At 42.2% G+C, this 21,612-nt stretch overlaps 1 protein-coding gene across 7 annotated transcripts in view; it reads left to right on the top strand.

Moving 5' to 3' along the window:
* Window positions 1-21,612, top strand: part of fgfr3 (fibroblast growth factor receptor 3) — a 280,510-nt gene that overhangs the window by 52,678 nt on the left and 206,220 nt on the right. Inside the window, exon 1 of one of the 7 annotated variants that reach the window (XM_063047008.1) lies at window positions 8,722-8,789. The exons of the other annotated variants lie outside the window; for them this stretch is intronic. The gene's annotated coding sequence lies outside the window, so the exon portion shown is untranslated. Of the gene's footprint in view, window positions 1-8,721; window positions 8,790-21,612 lie in introns of those variants that run through there. 7 annotated transcript variants of the gene reach the window in all.

The raw sequence follows: 21,612 nt of genomic DNA, 5'->3' as shown, positions 1-21,612 counted from the left end.
TGGGTGGATTAGTAAATTTGCGGACGATACCAAGATTGGTGTAGTTGTGAATAGTGTAAAAGACTCACAAAGAATACAGCACAATATAGATCAGTTGCAGATATGGGCTGAGATACGGCAGATGGAGTTTAACCCAGATAAATGTGAGGTGTTGCACCTCGGTAGGGCGAATGCAAGGAGACGGTACACTGTAAGGGCAGCAGAGAGATCTTGGGATCCAAGTTCATAGCTCATTAAAAGTGGCTACAGAGGTTAATAAGGTGGTTAAGAAGGCTTATGGAATGCTTGCTTTTATTTGTCGAGGGATTGAGTTCAAAAGTCAGGAGGTTATGTTGCAACTTTATAAAACTCTGGTTAAACCACATCTGCAATGTTGCATACAGATCTGGTCTCCCCGCTGTCAGAAGAATGTTGAGGCTTTGGAGAGGGTGCCGAAAAAGTTTACCAAAATGATCCCTGGTTTAGAGAGCATGTGCTATCGTGAGAGGCTGGGTGAATTTGGGTTGTTTTCTCTGGAGCACCAGAGGCTGAGGAGAGATCTGATGGAGGTTTACAAGATTATGAGAGGTATAGATAGAGTGGACAGAGACTATCTGTTTCCCAGAGTTGAAATGTCTAATACCAGAGGGCATGCATGGAAGATGCGAGGGAGTAGATTCAAGGGGGATATGAGGGGTAATTTTTTTTTACTCAGAACATCTTGGATGCCTGAAATGCGCTGCCTGGTATGCTGGTGGAGGCAACTACATTAGAGGCTTTTGAGGGACATTCGGATAGGCACATAGATGTAAGGAAGATGGAGGGACATGGACATGGTGTAGGGAGGAGGGATTAGTATTTGGGTGTCTTTGATTGGCCTTTTCTGGTTCAGCACAGCATTGTGGGCCGAATGGCCTTTTCTTGAGCTGTACTCTTCTATGTTCTATGTTCCAACACAAACTAGGCTTTTCACATGTGTTTCGATCTACATGTGATAAATAAATGAATCTGATCTGATCTAAGACGGTTGAAATTAATGTGAAACGTTGTAAAATTGCAAGACTTGAATGTTTGTGAAAATTTCACATCAGCACACTCAAAATGCTGGACAAATTCAGTAGGTCAGGCAGCATCTATGGAAGGGAATAAACAGTCAATATTTCAGGTCAAAACCCTTCAACAGGACAGAATCTTGGCCAAAACATCCAATGTTTATTCCTTTCCATAGATACTGCCTGGCCTGTTGATTTCCTTGACCATTCTGTTTGCGTTGCTCTGGGTTTCCAGAATCCCCTGTATTTATGATTTCACAGAAATTGTGTTTCCAGATCATTGTTTTGAGAACTACTGACCTGATGGCTCAGACCTGTGCTAGAGAAAAAAATACTGTAATATATTGGCCCAGAGGCAGGGTAGGAACCAAATTTTGTTTTGTAACATCTTACACAGGTAACATTCCAGCTTCTGAATTGACTTAAGAAAATCACAGGTGGCTGCAGGAATGCGAACACACAATAATGTTCTCTGGAACAACAACACTATTTTTAGACAGGTTTCTTCTCCAGAGGCAACTGTGATAAGAAAATTGTTACTCACTCAACTCATCCTGATGTCAGCGATATTCTCTGAAGGTACTGCACGGTTTCCAGAATCTTTGAAACTGCCTCACGCAAGAAATTCTGCAGATGCTGAAAATCCAGAGCAATGCGTACAAAATGCTGGAGGAACTTGGCAGGTCGGGCAGCACCTATAGAGAGGAATAATCTGTCGACATTTTGTACCAAGACGTGAGTCCTGATGAAGGGTCATGGGCCAAAATGTCGACTGTCGATTCCATATTTTTTTAATACATGAGGTGATTGACTTTCCTGGTTTGTCACGTTTTCTACTGAAGAGCACGTGTTGTTTCAGGAAGAAATCAGCTAAGATGAAATGGCAGAGCAGACTCCGGACTAATAGCCTCATTTTGCTCCCTTGTCTTATGGTCACAAGTCATAGAGCATGGAAACAAGCCATTTGGCCCAACTGCTCCATGCCAATCAAGATTCCAAGAGAAGGGGTATCAAAAATCTAAACAATGGACGGTGAACCTTTTTAAGAAGGAAAATGTAATTTTTAGATGCCAGGGCATCACAGAACATAGGGAGAGATAAGAATATGATATTGAGATAGATGATCAACCATAATCCTATAGAATAGCTCGAAGGGCTGAATAGTCTTATATTTAAGTTGACTCTTTCAAGACGTGAAATCGCTAGATATTTATACTCAGTGGCCACCTTATTGGGTTCCTCCTGTATGTAATAAAGTGGTAACTAAGTACACGGTCATGGTCTCCTGCAGTTGTAGCACATCCACTTCAAGATTCAACGTGTTGTGCATTCACAGGTGCTCTTCTGCGCACCACGGTTGTAACGTGTGGTTATCTGAGTTACCGTCACCCTCCTGTCAGCTTGAACCAGTCTGCCCTTTCTCCTTGATCCTTGGTGTTCTCACCCTCAGAACTGCTGCTTGCAGGATTTTTTTTTCTCCCACCAATCTCTGTAAATTCATAATATTGTTGTGCATGAAAATCCCAGGAGGCCAGCGGTTTCTGAGATACTCGAACCATCATTCCACGGTCAAAGTCACTTCGGTCACATTTCTTTGCCATTCTGACGCTTGGTCTGAGCAACAGCTGAACATCCTAACCACAGGTACCCAACTTGGGGTCCACAGACCCCTTGCTTAGTAGTATTAGTCCATGGCATCAAAAACAAAGGTTGGGAACCCCTCCTTTTGACCACGTCTGCATGCTCTCATGCATTGAGTTGCTACCAGATGACTGGCTGATTAGATATTTGCATTAATGAGCAGGTGTACCCAACAAAGTGGACACTGAGTGTTTTCAGGGTGTTTGTGGAGTGAAAATAGATCAATATTAGTGAGGCACCGAACTTGCATTTTTTTTGGGTGGGACTGAATTTACTCACTCCTGTGTCCTTCTGTTCTTTGAATCCAGACTTTCTCTCATCAGTTTCCATATCCAACTGCCAAATCCCGCACAAGGACACACTGGAGTAATATCTCCCTTACTTTTGGTTCCCTCGCTGTCTTCTGTTGCAGTGTATCTACCCCTGGACATTGTCTAGCTGCCTGGCTGATAGGAGCCTGTTCCTTATTTATCACACCTTGTTTGAATAATTGCTTTGAATTATTACAGAGCACCAGCCAGCAGGTCACTGTAGTAACAGAAGCAGCAGTGAGATGAGAATTTGTTATTATAGACTCAGTGTTTACTACATGCCACCAAACAATTTCAATAAAAGAAAAGGATTTAAAGGAAAACCAGACACATATGGCAAGGTTGTTGAAGCCTGCAAACTTCACACATGGTCCTCTGTGCAGCTGATATATGCCAGTGTACTGCTTCCACAATGTAGATCCAAATATGCAGGCCCCCACACAACCAGAATCCTTCCCAGAATCAGGTGGCCAGCTTTCTACTCCGTTCAAGGGGACCAGCTGTAAAGGCCCCAGTCTGAGCTCGACATGGGAACACAACTCAGGTATGAAAAAAGTATCCCATCCTGCTCGACCCTGCACCCTCCTCCACCAATAATGCCCCCGGAATCATCATTATGTGCTGCATCATATGTCGTGGGTGATCACGGTCTTTGACCCTGATTGTTCTTGGCAAATTTTGCCATTGGCTTCTTCTGGGCAGTGTCTTTGCAAGACAGGAGACCCCAGCCATTATCAATACTCTTCAGAGGTTGTCTGCCTGGCGTCAGTGATCACGTAACCAGGACTTGTAATATGCATCAGCACCTATACGACCATCCACCAACTGCTCCCATGGCTTCATGCGGCCCTACCTCTTGCCCAAGAGTGACCTGCAGGTTAGCGGAGGGAAGGAGAGCCTTACACCTACCGGCACCCCGGCACCCCAGTCATTACAAGTCACAAGCCCAAACATCTGATTCCCTTCGCCCTCCACCACCCACCCACCCTACTTATGGGCATGTGGTCGCTTACCAATCCTACATAGCCTCCTACCACATCACTCCCCCAACCCTCAACACCTTCCCCTTGGCTTGATTGGCCCCATGAGGTCTTTATCGGCCCAAATGATGCCTCAATGCTTAGCCCTTCCCTGGGAATCTCTATTGCAAAACCTCATCTCCTCCTGTTTCTCCAGATATGTTTTCAACAAAGTGAATAGCAAGAGGTTTGAATGTACAGAGTGCCTTTATCTTCTTCTTCTCAGGCGGACTCTTGGGGCTAAGAATGATTTCCATCCAGTCTGATTCTGCAGTTTCTGAGATTGTCGATTCATAGAGACAGGCAGCACAGAAACAGGGCCTCATCCACACTGAGCATCAGATACTTACCAATGATAATCCAGGGCTGGTGGCACAGAAAGGTACATTAGGGCCATTTCAGGTATCTATATCTAGCCATGATGTAACTAAATGGCAGAATAAGTTATTGGGGCTGAACTATCTGCTGTTCTATTCACTCAGTGATCCTTTTGATATAAAATGTTAAATTTTACATGAATTCAATCTTTATTTTTGTTTCAATTATATTTGACACAGAAGATATTTGGACAGTGAAGGACATTTAAGGAACAGAATAGAATTCTCTTCTCTCGATAGTTGTGGTAAACAGTTTATATTAAACTCAGAGGAACAAACACAATGTGCTGGAGGAACTCAGCAGGTCAGGCAGCATCTATGGAGAGGAAAGAACAGTTGACGTTTTGAGCCAAGGGCCTTCATCAGGATTAGCAGTACTTATCAATACTCATCCTAATTATGGTACCAGCACTTGATCATAGAATTTGATGCTTTGGCAACTCAAGTGTTGCCATACTACTTCTTAAATGGTGTGAGAGTCTCCACCACCAACCAGATTTCAGCCATATGCTCCAGGTGGAGGGGTTCTTGCTCAGATCCCCTTACCCCTTACCCTAAACCAATGCCCTTTAGTTATTGAGACTTCTGCACTAGAATAACATTTCCTACTTTCTACCCTGCCTGTACCTCCCATGACTACTATCAAGTCCATCCTCAGTTGCTTCCACGCCAAGGAAAACAAATCCAGCCTTTCCAGTTTCTCCTCATAGGCGTAACAACGTCGCACTGAACCTGCTCTGCACGCTCTCCAGTGCAACCGGAACAGAACCGTACATTGTACTCCAGCTGTGGCCTCTCCAGTGTTTTGTGGAATTGCGACAAAACCGCAATGCTGGAGGAACAAAATGGTGGAAGTACTCAGCAATTTAGGCAGCATCTATGGTTGGAAGTTAACAAGTCCCTTCATCAGGACTGCAAGGGAAGGGGGCAGAAGCCAAAATAAGACGGTTGGGCTGGGGGAAGAGTACAAGCTGACAGGTGATAGGTGAGACCAGGTAGGTGGGCGGGTGGGTGAGGGGGAAATGATCTGAGGTGCTGGGAGGTGATAGTTGGAAAAGATAAAGGGCTGAAGAAGAATGAATCTGATAAGTGAGGGCAGTGGACTATAGAATAAAGAGAAGAAGATTGGGAACCAGACCTTCTTATTCTGGCTTCTGCCCTCTTCCTTCACAGTCCTGATGAAAGGCCTTAGACCAGAAGATCAACTGTTTATTTCCCTCCATAGATGCTGCCTGGCCTGTTGAATTCCTTCAGCACTTTTTGTGTGTTGCTCCAGATTTCCATCATCTGTAGAATCTCTGTGCCTCTCCATGTATTCGGTGCCCTGATGAATAAAGGAAGTATCCTATATGTCTTCTTCATCACATTACCTACTTGTTATGCTGCCACCTCTGGTATCCTTTAACATGCCTCCTCAGTAATTACATCATTCCTTCTATTTACAGTATCCCTGCAATACTCCAGAAGGTTGAACAGCTTTCTTGTATCCTAAGATGATAGTTACAATTCTACTCACAATGGGCAGGCTGCTGGATAAGAAGGAGCAGGGTATTAAATTCAGCATTTGAATGCCATGAAAGCATTTTTAGCTGGAACAAAGTCTTGAGGTGTAGGTTCCGTGCAGAAGTATGTGAGTTCCTCACACAGACATGGAGGTCTGGATCAGGTTCCAGTCCCTCGTGTATCGCTGTCTGCTGGTGTTTATGTTTCTGCAACATTTGTTTTTGGTTGGGTGAAGTTGAGGGTATTCCAACATCGTCAGGCTCTGTGCTGTTTCACTTAGTTTGCTGCTATGCAATGTCCCTGCTTTCACGTAAACTGGACCAGCATATTCCTGGAACCCCAAGGTCAGGTCTGTGATAATATAAACAGCAGTTTTAAAATGTGCGAGCCACATCTATATATTTAGACCAATCCATAATTTTGCTTCTGAGGCAAGGAAATGATTGGACGTATCTCAAGCAGGGAATCTTTTCCATAACTGATCATTAATATCGGTGAATTAGAATTTAGAATTCAAATTGAAATTGGTTTATTATTGTCACATGTACTGAGGTAAAATGAAGAACTTAAACACGAGAAATTCAGCGGCTGCTGGAAATCCAAAGCAACACACAAAAAATGCAGGAGGAACTCAGCAGGTTAGAAAGCGTCTATGGAAATGAATAAACAGTCAACATTTCAGGCTGAGACCTTGCTTTAGGACTGGAAAGGAAGAGAGAAGATGCCAGAATAAAAAGGTGGAAGAGAGGGCACAGAAGGAGGATAGCTAGAAGATGATTGGTGAAGCCAGGTGGGTAGGAAAGATAAAGGGCAAGACAAGAGAAAAGCTTGTCTTGATTACCGTACGTACAGATCAATTCATTGTAGAGTGTATCGAGGTAGTACAAGGTAAAACAATAACAGAATGCAGAATACAGTGCATAAACTATAGAGAAAGTGCATTGCAGGTGGACAATAAGGTGCGAGTTAATAATGATAATAGGGAACCATTTAATAGTCTTGTAACAGCTGGGTAGAAGCTGCCCTTGGGCCTTGTGGTATTTGCTATCAGACTTTTGTATCTTCTGCTCAGTGAGAGAGACATTAAGAGAGAATATCTGGCGTAGGTGTTCTGCTGGCTATTACTGGCTATTCTTGAACATTAAGGATACAAGGGTTGGAGTCTACCTGCAACACTCACAACACGCTGGAGGAACTCAGCAGATCGGGCTCCCTATTCCTTCCTCACCTTTCCTGCCTATCACCTCCCTGCCCCCCCCTCCCCCACCCCTTTATCTTTCCCCTAACTGGTTTTTCACCTGGAACCTACCAGCCTTCTCCTTCCCACCCTCCCCCCACCTTCTTTATAGGGCCTCTGCCCCTTCCCTCTACAGTCCTGACGAAGGGTTGCGGCCCAAAACGTCGACTGATCGTTTCCACGGATGCTGCCCAACCTGCTGAGTTCCTCCAGCGTGTTGTGAGTGTTGCTTTGACCCCAGCATCTGCAGAGTATTTTGTGTTTTGGAGTCTACCCGCAATATTTAGGGGCTCAGTGATTCCACAGCCAGCTTCTCATCTACAATTCTGACTCCTTACTTAAAAATATATACGTAGCACAGAGGGGGAAAAATACAGGTTTCTGGTTGCCCTAAGTGTACCCAATGACTTGGCCTCCACAGCCACCTGTGGCAATGAATTCCACAGATTCCCCACTCTCTGGCTAAAGAAATTCCTGGCTCTTTGTTCTAAAAGTTTGCCCCTCTATTCTGAGGCTGCATCCTCTGGTCTTGGACTCCCCCACCAAAGTAAACACCCAACGAAGCCACTCACCATTCAATAGATTTCACCCCTCATTCTTCTGAATTCCGATCAATACAGGCCCAGAGCCATCAAATGCTCTTCATATGACAAGCCTTTCAATCCCAGAATCTTTTTCATGAATCTCCTTTGAACCCTGTCCAACGTCAGTACATCCTTTTTTAAATAAGGGTCCAAAACTTGGCCCAAAGCTCCAAGTGAGTTCTCACCAGTGCTTTATAACATTACACCCTTACTTTTATATTCTCGTCCTTTTGAAATGAATGTTACCATTGTATTTGCCTTCCTCACCACTGGCTCAACCTGCAAGTTAGCCTGGCATCGTATCCCAGTGCAACCGATGCGTGACTCCAAATTCAGAGCCATGTGGTTGGTTGACTTTTAATCACCCTCTGAGATGCTCTAACAAACCATTCTGTTTGCAAGCAAATACAGATGGACTATAAATGATGAACTTCTTATTGACTCCCACGCCCCGTGAATAAACAAAGAACAGACCTCAGAGTTGTTACCGGATCGCCATATAGGTCATGAACTAGTAAACGCGGGTAGCTGATCTGATGATATTTAACTATGCATATTGGATCCAAAATTAGCCTGGGGGCAAAGGTAGGGAGTTTTAATGGTTGAAAGGCGGCAAGTAGAGCTGTACCAGACAAATATCTCTGACCCAGACTTAATGGAACAGGTAAGGCTAAGAAATTTGCAGATGATACCAAGATATTTCAGAGTGATAAAAGCTGCTTCAAAAAAGCAAAAAGACAGAAAGCAGGAAGCTACAGGTCAGCTCAGCTTATATCTATCACTGAGAAGCTATTACAAGCTATTATTAAAATTTATAGCAGGGCACTTAGTGAAAAAATATCAAGGTAATCAGTAAAGTCAATATGGTTTTGTGAAAGGGACATCATGTTTGGCCAATTTATTGCAGTCTGTCGAAAAAGTAACATGTGATATGGATAAAAGGGATCTGAGTGAGGTACTATATTTAGATCTTCAGAAAGTATTTGATCAGATGCTGCAAGAAAAGTTATTGCAGGAAACAAAATGCAGGAGAAGGAAGTAACATCGGAATAAGAAGCCGACTAACTGACGAGCAAGGAAAAGTCGGTATGAATGGGTATTTTTTTTCCCTGGTTGTTGAGATGTCATGAATGATAAATCACAGGGGTTAGTGATTGGGTAGCTTTTTTTTTCCTCTTTGCAAGTTTAAATGACTGAAATGAAGGCGACAAAGATAGGAGATTAAGCTGCGAAGAGGACATGAAAAAGATTTTATAAAATAGGTTAAGTGAGTGGACAAGGTAATGTGGGGAAATATGAAATTATCCATTTTGGCAGAAAGCTGAAAAAAGAAACATTTGTAAAAGGCTAAAATACAGGTACGGTGACGCCTAAACATGGGAAAATTTGAAATGCGGGAAATGCAAGCAACACACACAAAATGCTGACCAGACAGCATTTATGGAAAACAGTAAACTGTCCAGTGATGCATATAAGTGATGAATAGGAATGCTAATAGAAAGTTATCATTTATTACTATGGATATTTGAATACAAAAAATAGGGTGATTCTGTTTCAGTTTAAATAGGGCATCGTTGAGACTACATCTGGAGGACTATATAAAATACTGTTTTTTTATGGACAAATTTTAATACATTGGAAGCAGTTCAGAGAAATTTTACCAGACTAATACTCGTAATAAGTGATTATCCTTGGAGAAAAGGTTGAATTGGCTACACTTGTAACCACAGGAACAGGAGAAGGAGACCAGAGGTCCATAAGCCAGTCCTCATAGGAGGATCAGAGATGAATTTTTAGATTCCTAGATGTTATTATTTTGGAGGAACTATCCTGGGTGAGATTCAGCGTGACATCTAAAATTATGACAAACTTCTATAGATGTATAGTGCAGAGTATATTGACTGGCTGTATCATAGTCTGGTATGGAAACACCAATGCCCTTGAATAGAAAATCCTACAAAAAGTTGGGGATACAATCCAGACCATCACGGGTAAAGCCCTCCCAACCACTGAGCACAGCTACATGAAACGCTGTTGCAGGAAAGCACCATCCATCATCAAGGACCCCACTACCCAGGACATGCTTTCTTTTCACTGCTGCCATCAGGGAGAAGGTACAAGAGTCTTAGGACTCACACCACTAGGTTCAGAAGCAGTTATTACCCTGCAATCACAAGGCTCTTGAACCAAAGGGAATAACTTCACTCAACTTCACTTGCCCCATCATTGAAATGTTTCCTTAACCAATGGACTCACCTTCAAGGACTCTTCATCTCATGTTCTCAATATTTATTGCTTATTTATTTATTTATTATTATTATTTCTCCTTTTTGTGTTTGCACAGTTTGTTGCCTTCTGCACGCTGGCTGAACACCCCAGTTGGGCAGTCTTTCACTGATCTTGTTGTGGTTATTATTCTATAGATTTATTGAGTATGCATGCAAGAAAATGAATTTCAGGATTATATATGGTGACATATATGTACTTTGACCATAAAATTTACTTTGAACTTTAGAAAAGAGAGGGAATTTAATTGAGATGTATAAAACTTTTGACAATATGGATGATGTAAAAAAGATATTTGCTCCTGTGGAAGATCTAAAATTAGAGAGTTACTATTTTTAAAATAACCAATCTTCCATTTAAAGCAGATATGAGACAAAATTTTTGTTTCTCAGAAGAGAGCTTTGGATCCCTTCATTAAAAAGATGGTCTTTGAATATTAAGGCTGTGGTTGACAAATTCTATAGAAGCTGGGGGTTAAAAGTCTATTTTGTTTGGCAGGAATGCAGAAGTGGGGTTCCAATCAAGTTAGCCACAAACCTATGAAACACACTGAATATGTGTTCATGATCTGCTGCTGTGGCCTATCCACGTCAAGGCTCAACATATTGAATGTTCAGAGATATTTTGATGCCCTGGTCTAACACATTGGGAATATAACTCATGAAGAAGAGAATTCTGGATTTCTGCTAAAGTTTATGCAAGATAACATTGCTAATGTCATGCTGAAAAGGGTTGCTCAGATCTTCTGTACTCCAGTTGTGAATTCTCTCTGGTCAATTAGGTTTCTATAACTATCAAGTCATTTATTTATTTCAAAGAACCCAATTAGATTGCCACTCACTTCCCCAGTTCATTATTGGACAACAACATGTCAACAGCATTTTTGTAAAATAGTAATTGTTGAATAATTACCGTGTCCAGGAAGCCATTCAGCCCATCAAGTTTAAGGCAAGCTCCTAGTGGAGAACCCCATTTGTCCCATTCTTTCCCCACAGCCCTGCAAGCTGCATTATTTCAGTACCTACCCGGTTCCCTTCCATAGAAACCAGAAGGGCATACCCAGGAGGCATTCATCCATGGGGAGAGGAGCAGAATTGGCTCTGTAGTGTTGACTCTGTTACCCCCCCGACCCCAGAATACTGCCTGACCTGCTGAGTGCCTGCAGTACTCATGTCTTCTGGTTTTAATTTTCCATATCTGTAGTATTTTGTCCCAGTCTCTTTTGAAGGCATCCTCTGCCTCCATGTAGTGAATTCCAAGTCCTAACTTTTCAGTGCATACAACAGTTTCTCCTCTCTTAAGTACAAGAGATTCTTCAGCTGCTGGGAATCCAGAGTAACAGACATAAAATGCTGGAGGAACTCAGCAGGTCAGGCAGCATCTATGGAGAGGAATAAACAGTCGACATTTCGGGCCAAGAACCTTCATCAGGACTCCTCGCCTCTTGCTTCTTTTGACTAAATTTGCCCCATCTAAACCAGTCACAACTTTATGGGTCAAATCTGCTCTCAACCTAAGAAAAGAACCACAGAGGCCAGAGAGAACCCCAGCTTCCCCACTCTAACCATGTAAATGAACTCTCTGGAACTATTCTAGTAAGTCTTTCTTCTCAAAACTCTTCAGCACATTGGAATTGGGTTATTATTGTCACATGTACTGATGTACAGTGAAAAGCCTGTCTTACAGATTAAATCACTCCCCAGAGCATGAGGTAGTACAAGGAAACAATATCAGAATACGAATAAAGTGCAACAGCTACAGGGAAAGTGCAGTGCAGGTACTCTAGATGATAAGGTGCAAGATCATAACGAGGTAGACTGAAGATGAAGAGTCCAGTCAACTGCCTGATTAAAGTGGGATGAAAGTAATTTCTTTCATCTTAGTATTTCAGAGAAAGACCTACTTAAAAGCATTCAAGACAGAAACACAGCTCATTTCATTTAAAATAGAAGAGGTGGACAGACACAGGCTAGGATGGTAGTGTGTGGGGGAATATGTTTGATAATATTTTTCCATGGGTGGGCTACATGTCTCTAGTGTCGCATAGGTGTTAAGTACCTTGCAAACTGACACCATTTCACACACAGAGGCTTTATTTTATCTGGTGAAAGGCACTGAGCTGACACATATCTTTTGTTCCTCACCTCTGAATAATGAGTTTGGTGACAGGAGGCAAACTACACCAACAGGCTGAGCAGTACGGACACAGCCGTCAGCTGTGTCATTCTGGCTCTGTGCCAACATTCCAGGCAGGTATCGAATACCACCGCCAGAGAACATTCCAAAGTCCCGATCAATATTTCTAAATGCAGGTACAAACAATGCACAGTCAACCTTTTCTGCCTTTGGCAAATCAAGCTCAAGTTCCAGTTTATTGTCATCTCACCGTACATATATACAACCAAACAAAACAATGTTCCTCTGGACCACGGTGTACACACGCAGCATATATCGCACACAACAAAACCAAAAGAATTATACTGTAGGTAAGTTAATAAAGTAAAATCAAAATGCACGTAGGAAGGCGCAGCACAGGTGAACAGTAAACAGCTCGATGTCTTAGTGACAAGACTTCGATGGTGGCAGGGTGTTCATTAGTCTCACAACCTGAGGGAAGAAGTTGTTAGCCAGTCTGGCAGTCCTAGTCCTGATGCCTCAGTATCTCCTTCCTGATGGTAGTGGGTCAAACAGAGGGTGGATTGGGTTGTAGGGATCCTCAACAGCACTTTGGGTCCTTTGTCTGCAATGCTCCTGTATGTCTTCCAGCTTCCATACCACACAATGATGCGGCCAGTCAGGACACTCTCAACGGTGCTCCTGCAGAAAGTTGTGAGAATGGGGGCAGGGAGCCTCAATCTCCTCGGAAAGAGTGGACACTGCTGTGCCTTCTTGACTAGTGAAGAGGTGTTGTGGTGCAGGTTAGATCATCCGTTATGTGCATACCAAGGAACTTTGCACTCTTCACTCCTTCTAGAGCGGAACCACTGGTACGCAAGGGAGAGTGGTCGACCTGTGCCTTCCTAAAATCCACAGTCATCTTTTCTGCCTTGTTCACGATGAGACTCAGGTTGCTATTCCAACACTATTTGGCAAGCCTCTCAACCTCCTCTCTGCATGCCAACTCATCATCGTTGCTGACGAGGCCAATCAGTGAGCTCAATGACGCAGTTTGAGATGAATCTGGCAGGTGCAGTCGTGAGCCAGCAGCAGTGCTGAGCACACAGCCTGAGATGTTGCTGCCAAGTTCGACTGACCGGGGTCTCCCCCATCCAGAAGTCCAAGATCCACTTACAGAGAGGGGTGTTGAACCGCATGAAGTCAATTTCCCCCCCAGCCTCTGAGGGATGATTATGTTACGTGTCGAGCTGAAGTCAATGAACAACATCCTGGAGCACGAGACATTGTTTTCTAGGTGGGACAGGGCAGGGTGGAGGCTGAAGCTGTGGTATCATCAGTGGACTGGTTTGAGCAGTAGGCATACTGGAAAGGATCCAAGGTAGCAGGAAGCTGGGATTTTATATGATCCATTTATAAAGCAAATATGATATAATATACAATATCATTTATAAAAGGGGACCTTCCAATAATATTGTGCCTTCTGCTTGAGCATGAGGAACAAGTAACCTGCAATTTCCAATCTGTTGTTTATTGCTGATCCACACTTTATTTGGGTCTCCTGCAGAGATAAGCAATTGAAATCTCATTTGCACAGCAAGGTAGATTGGGTTCATTTGGTTTAATTGACTTGTAAGCAAATTCAGTCATCATTTGCTAAATGGCAGGGGAGGCAGAGCTCCCAAACATCGTTAGCCTTCTGGTGTTACTATGATGCAACAGAATGGTTTTCTGGACTTCAGACAATCGAAGGGCAATAAATTAAAGTGATGATCACAGGGTTCAGTAAAGTAACAATGTGATAAAATGGGTCCTGAGAGAGCGAAAGTTATTCAGAATCAGGCATTGTTGTTTTGTGGATCGTCATGCTGCTTTTCTTTTTTGTAGATTCTCTCTTATCAGAATCAGCTTTATTATATCTGAGATCTGTCATGACATGTCTTCTTGTGGCAGCAGTACATAAAATATACTATCAATTATAATATCTATATTAAACTTAAATAGTGCAAAAAGAGAGCAAAAGTAGTGAGATGAAATGCTGAGTGTGTGTCTTCCTCCTTGTGAATAAATTTCACAGTGGCTGGCCATCTACTGCAATGCCTCCGTTTTAAATGACCAGCCCCTGATCTTGTAGTTATGTCCCCTTGTTTCAGACTTCCATGCTAGTGAAAACATCTGAACATATACCCTATAAAGCTCCGCAGAACCTTACATGTTAGAATGTCACCCCATGTTCTCCTAAACTCCAAGGAATGCGGGTCAATACTACATGGTCTCTATTGGTTGGACAACCTTCTCATCCCAAGAATTAGCCTGGTGAAGTTCCTTTGAACTGCCTGAAATATTGCTATATATTTGGGTCAAATAAGCAAAGCCATGCACAGTATTCTGGGTGAGGCCTCAGCATCATCCTTCACAAATACAACTCAACCTCCATGTTCTTGAAAAAGGTTCGAGAGCTTTTCCGGCATATTTGATGAATAAACTCTTCTCGGGCTTCCAGCCGGGTAGAGCTATTGTTTATAACTGATATTTCAATGTCAAACTCTGCCATCATCATCAGGGATGAATCGTCAGTTATAATCCATACCAGCACTGGGCTGGAAACTCGAGAAGAGTTTATTCTCCCTGTTCTTAGACTCTAAATCCATTGCAATGAAGGCCAACATGCTACTTGCCTTCTTAACTACTTGTTGGGCCTGCCTACTAGTTTTGTTATCATTCATGTACGTAAACACCTAATTCCTTCTGTACATCACCCATTTGCAGTCCCTCTTCATAATCGTCTGTGCTTTGATTCTTCTTACTGAAGTGCATAAACTCACAGTTCCCCACCTTAAACTCCATTCACTAGTCTTTTTTCCCATTTGATCAGTCTGTCTGTATCCCATTATAGAATCACAATATCTTATCGCAACACGCCCTTTCAATTATTTTTATATCTTTGTCAAATCTGAAAACCTTACATACAGTTTCTTCGTCCAGGTCATTAAATGAGGCCTAAGAACTGATCTCTGCAATACTCCACTACCAGTCTGACATGGATATGGTTATTCCAACTCTCTGTTTTCAAGAGGGAGCCAAGCTTCAATCCATTCAAAGACACTTCCTTCATATCGTTGGGCTTTTAATTTCAGATCACTTTTGCTATCATGAAATGTGTTGTTCTGTGGCAGCAGTAGAGTGCAATACATAGTAAACCATTATTGTTTAAAATAAGGAATATAAAAAACAAATAAAAGAATGCAAAAAGGGAGCAAAATAACGAAATAGTGTTCATGGGCCATTCAGAAATCTGACGGCAGAGGGCACAAAGCTGTTCCTAAAACACCGAGTGATTTATGCATTTGCCTCCTTTGTAGCACCCTGTCTTTTGGAAATCTAAGTATGTTACATCATCGGCTTCCCCTCTATCAATGCTCCCTGTTACATCCTAAAAAGATTCAAACAAATTTGTCAAACATGATATATCTTTCATAAAGCCATGTTGTTTAATAAACCAGGTTTAATTATATTTAGATTTCCTAAATGATTAGATCCAAAATCCAGTGAGAATGGAACTGGTAAATGGAATGACAATTGTTCTGTGATGCACTGAGTGACCACAGCTCTCCAATCCAGCGATGGGAATGCGGAGACATTCTTTTAAGAGGCTCCTGGATAGGTAGATGGAGCTTAGAAAAATAAAGGGCTATGGGTGACCCTAGGTAATTTCTAAAGTAAGTACCTCTTTGGCACAGCATAGTGGGCCAAAGGACCTGTATTGTGCTGTAGGTTTTCTATGTTTCTATGTTTGTGTTTCTATTCCCAACATGGATGTTGTGAGAATAAACACATCAGAATCAGAATCAGGTTTATTATCACCTGCATGTGACGTGAAATTTGTTGACTTAGCAGCAGCAGTTCAATGCAATATGTAATATAGAAGAAAAAAAAACAAATAAAAGAATAAATTATTAACTAAATCAATTACAGTATACATATATTGAATAGATTAAAAATTGTGCAAAAAACAGAAATACTATATATTGAAAAAGTGAGGTAGTGTCCAAGGGTTCAATGTCCGTTTAGGAATCAGATGGCAGAAGGGAAGAAGCTGTTCCTGAATCTCTGAGTATGTGCCTTCAGGCTTCTGTACCTCCTACCTGATGGTAACAGTGAGAAAAGGGCTTGCCCTGGGTGCTGGAGGTCCTTAAAAATGGATGCTGCCTTTCTGAGACATCACTAGGTATTTTGTAGGCTAGTACCCAAGATGAAGCCCACTAAATTTACAACCCTCTGCAGCTTCTTTCGATCCTGTGCAGTAGCCCCTCCATACCAGACAGTGATGCAGCCTGTCAGAATGCTCTCCATGGTATATCTAAAGAAGTTTTTCAGTGTATACCAAATCTCTTCAGACTCCTAATGAAGTATAGCCGCTGTCTTGCCTTCTTTATAGCTGCATCGATATGTTGGGACCAGGTTAGATTCTCAGAGATCTTAACACCCAGGAACTTGAAGCTGCTCGCTCTCTCCACTTCTGATCCCTCTATGAGGATTGGTATGTGTTCCTTCGTCTTACCCTTCCAGAAGCTAACAATCAACCCTTTGGTCTTACTGACGTTGAGTGCCAGGTTGTTGCTATGACATCACTCCACTAGTTGGCATATCTCACTCCTGTATGCCTTCTTGTACATCCAGAGGTAACCCATTCACTCATGGTCTCAGTCCCAATTTCAGCTCTCCCAAAGTTGCCAGTATATTATCTGGTGAGGTTTAGTTATCCTACTGGTCAGTGAGACCAAAGAAGCTCTTCTTGAAGTGACCCTCAGCAAAACTCTAAATTGTAATGATTGTCCTCTGAAACCATTGCCATCTTGCTGTTTGTAAGCTGTGATCACAACTTGAATTGCGTTGGTTTGATGATGAACTGAGGAACATCTTCAAAGACTTGGCTAGAGCCTCATTATTTTTCACCTACTGGTAATAAATGTCAAACCAACAGTATTTATATTTTCATTCACCTTGATGCATGTGTGTACCTTTCAAAATGCATCCTGTCAAATGCCTTTTGGAAATCTAAACATGCTACATCTACATGTATTGGCGGTTACATGCTAGATCCAGGACCGATCTTCTGAAATGATAATGCTGAGGAATTTAAAGTTGCTAACTCTCTCCACCTCCGATCCCCTGATGTGGACTGGCTCAAGGACGTCCGATTTCTTCCTCTGGTAGTCAATCATTAGCTCTTTGGTTTTGCTGACATTGAATAAGAGGTCCACCAGGGTGGAGAAATCCAAGGATCAACACCCTCTACATGGAAAAGTTACTCCTTCTCTCCATCAATTTCTCCTCATCTTGGTTTCTCCAGATACATAAAGTGTAAAAGAGAGGTGAGAGTGGATATCGGACCGCTGGAAAATGATGCTAGATAGGTAGTAATGGGGGACAACAAAATAGCAGATAAACTGAATAAGTAGTTTGCATCAGTCTTCACTGTGGAAGACACCAGCGGTATGATGGAAGTTCCAAGTTTCAGGGGCATGACCATAACTAGAGAGAAGGTTCTTGGGAAAATGAAAGGTGTGAAGGTAGATAAGTCACCTGGACCAGATGGTGTACACCCCAGAGTTCTGAAAGGGTTGGCTGAAGAGATCATGGAGGCATTAGTAATGATCCTTCAAGAATCACTAAATTCTGGAATGGTTCCGGAAGTCTGGAAAATTGTAAATGTCACTCCACTCTTCAAGAGGGGAGAGAGGCAGAAGAAAAGAAACTATAGGCCAGTTAGTCTGACCTCAGTGGTTGGGAAGATGTCGGAGTCGGTCATTAAGGACGAAGTCACAGGGTACTTGGAGGCTCATGATAAAAAAGGCTATAGTCAGCATGGTTTCCTCAAGGGAAAAACTTGCCTGATAAATCTGTTGGAATTCATTGAAGAAGTAACAAGTAGGATAGATGGTTGATATTGTGTACTTAGATTTTCGGAAGGCCTTTGATAAGGTGCCGCACATGAGGCTACTTAGTAAGCTACAAGCCCACGATATTACAGGAAAGATTCTAGCATGGATAAAGGAGTGGCTGATTGGTGGGAGACAAAGAATGGGAATAAAGGGAGCCTTTTCTGGTTGGCTGCCGGTGACTAGTGGTGGTCCACAGGAGTCTTTGTTGGGACCGATTCTTTTTACGTTATATGTCAATGATTTAGATGATGGAATTGATGGCTTTGTTGCAAATTTTGCCGACATATGAGGATAGGTGCAGGGGCAAGTAATATTGAGGAAGTAGAGAGGCCACAGAAGGATTTATATTAGGAGAATGGGCAAAGAAATGGCAGCTGGAATACAGTGTCAGGAAGTGTCTGGTCATGCACTTCGGTAGAAAAATGAAACAGTTGACTATTTTCTAAATGAAGAGAAAATCAGAGCCGCAAAGGGACTTGGGTGTGCTTGTGCAAGATTTCCTAAAGATTAATTAGCAGGTTGAGTCTGAGGTGAGGAAGGCAAATGCAATGTTAGCATTCATTTCAAGAGGACTGGGATATAAAAGCAAGGATGCAATGCTGAGACTTTAAAACGCACTGGTGAGGCCTCACTTGGAGTATCGTGAGTAGGTTTGGGCCCCTCATCTTCGAAAGGATGTGCTGAAACTGGAGAGCGTTCAAAGGAGGTTCTCAAAAATTATTCCAGGGTAGAATGGCTTGTCATATGAAGAGCATTTGATGGTTCTGGACTTGTATTCACTAGAATTCAGAAGAATATGTGGTGACTTCATTGAAACCTATCAAATGGTAAAAGGCCTTGATAGAGTGGATGTGGAGAGGATGTTTCCTATGGTGGGGAAGTCTAAGACCAGAAGACACAGCCTCAGAATAGAGGGGCGTCCTTTTAGAACGGAGATGAGGAGGAATTTCTTTAGCCAGAGAGGGGTGAATCTGTGGAATTCTTTGCCACAGGCAGCTGTGGAGGCCAGATCTTTATGTTTATTTAAGGTAAAGTTTGATAGATTCTTGATTGATCAAACCATGAAGGGATAAGGGGAGAAGGCAGGAGATTGGGGCTGAGAGGAAAATTGGATCAGCCATGATGAAATGGCAGGGCAGAGTCAACCGGGGCAAATGGGCTAATTCTGCTTCTATATCTTATGGTCTTATGACACAAAACTGGGACTGGTTGTAAACAGTGAACAAACAAAACCTTAAAATTAAACAAAAAGGAAGTTGTGCTTCCATAAATCATTGGTTCAGCCTATACAACACCTTGTGTCCAATTCTTGGGAACAAATGACAGACAGGATTGGAAGGGGTCAGAGGAGGTTTTCCAAAGTGATGACAAAGAGAAAAGACAACGACAGCAAATGGTATTTTTCAAGGTTACAGGTTAAAGGATGTTATTAGAAGTGTTCAGAGTTATGAGCGGATAAGGAGAATCTGTCTCCATCAAAAGGAGGGCCAGTGTCCAAAGATTTCAGGTAAGTCATGGGACACAGTGGAGAAATGAAGTGAAATTGTGCATCTACCAAGTTACTGTGGTCTGGAATGCATGGCCCTGAATGGAGAATGAGAGCAGCTTCAATCATGATTTTAATAATTAATTATATATAGTAAGAAAGAAACAATTGTGGAGGTACATTGAAAAGGCAGGTGGAAGAGATCCAACTGAATCCATTTTTGCCAGAGCTAGCAGCAGGACTAATGGACTGAATGGTATCATCCTTTGATGTAAGAGTATCATAACGAGGATAAGCTTTCAAATAGCATAAATGGTTGCATTTGCTATCACAATTGAGATACTAATAAACAAATGTGAAGCAGGCCAGCTTGAGGGTTTTGTGGTTTTCAATTTAGTTCCAGTCTTTGAGTCACACAACAAATCTTCTGTCTGAAGTTACCAGGCAGACCTGGATATGACCACAAAGATTACGAAGTTTGATCTTGCTGCTATAACTCTGAACCCGTTCTGTGAGTATGTTCATTTAGAATGGATGGTGCTTCACTCACAGCTTCAGGCACTTGAGGTCTAAAAACCCATGAGGTGTTTGCCAATAAAAATAATTACTTTTAACTCTAGATTACAGGAACATTCCTTCATAATGGCGTCACAGACACTGATATAGATATAAAAATAATTTGAAATCATTCTTGACCATAATTTAAGCCATGGTGACTCCAATCCAGCCACCTCAGTCTTTTGAAACAGCTCAGTCCAAGATCCATCCAGTTATCAAACAAACTTTAATTCTTGATTTTTCCGTGGCCACCATTTCAATTCTACTTCCCAATACCATTCCAAAATGTCAGTCTGTCGTCTCCTGTACTGCCACAACGTGGCCACTCTCAGGATTGAGGAGCAATATCTCATATTCCGTCCGATATCCTCTGGCAGGATGGCATGTACAGTGATTTCTCTGTCCATGCGTCTCTTCGTCTTATAAACTTCTATCAAGAAGACCTACCATCTGTTATTTACATCACAAGGTTCTCCGCAATAAAGCCCACACCTGCATGACACTAATCTTCAACATGGGTCTTCCAAGCACAGGGAAATCAAATGCCTTCTTCAATGCAATGCCTCTGACAAAGCAAAGTAGTTTGAGGCCTCAAACAGAGTAATATGCCTCTAAGATTCTCCTTTTCTCTTCTTAAATTCTTCAAAGACTTTGACTCTCCCTAGTTCTATTTTCCACCCTCCGGTCCAACATCCCCAACTTTGAGTGAATTTAAAAGAAAGCAGCATCCATCATCAAGGGCACCCAGCATCCAGGCCTTGCTCTCTTCTCACTACTACTTCAGGCAGAAGATGACAGGAGCCTTAATTCACTCATCACCATCTTCAGAAACAGTTATTACCCTACAAACATCAGGCTCCTGAGTGGGCGTGGCTAGCTTTACTCACCTGACTCCACAACCCACATGCTCACTTTCAAGGACTCTGCAGCTCACGTTCTCAGTGTTGCTTATTTACATTTATTTATGTAGTTATTTGTTTGTTTGCACACTTTGTCTTCTTTTGCACATTAGTTGTCTATCAGACTTTATTTATGTTTAGTTTTTTTTCATAAATTCCATTATTTTCTTGTAAATGCCTGAAAGAAAATGAATCTCTAAGGAGTAAATGATGACATATATGTACTCTGATAATAAATTTACTTTGACTTTGACTTGACTTGAACATCCCTAATCAGCACTTTACCCTTATCAACCCCCTTCCTGCCTTCAACACCCTGAGATCGTTCTCTGCAATCCTGTGTCTTGTACTTCCTGGTCCTCCTCCTCCTACCTCACCCTCTTGCAGGTCACATTAGTGCTTATCTCGTCTACCAACAAAGCTCTTCAATGAATGTAAGGATCTCAAAGAAAGCATCAGATGGCTTCGGATCTTTAATTATGTCAGTAGAAAAATAGTGAAAGAAAGGTTTGGTACAGCACCTCAGGATACCTAACTAGCCTGGGCATTGTGAATGTCCCAGCTCTTGTTAGAGCAATACTTGTAGAAATTAATGGTGTACTTGAGAGAGCATTATAAAA

Source organism: Mobula hypostoma, chromosome 4 (assembly GCF_963921235.1).
Source record: "Mobula hypostoma chromosome 4, sMobHyp1.1, whole genome shotgun sequence".
Taxonomy (NCBI): Eukaryota; Metazoa; Chordata; class Chondrichthyes; order Myliobatiformes; family Myliobatidae; genus Mobula; species Mobula hypostoma.
Note: the sequence above shows the minus strand (reverse complement) of the source record. Positions and strands in the feature narration are given on the sequence as shown.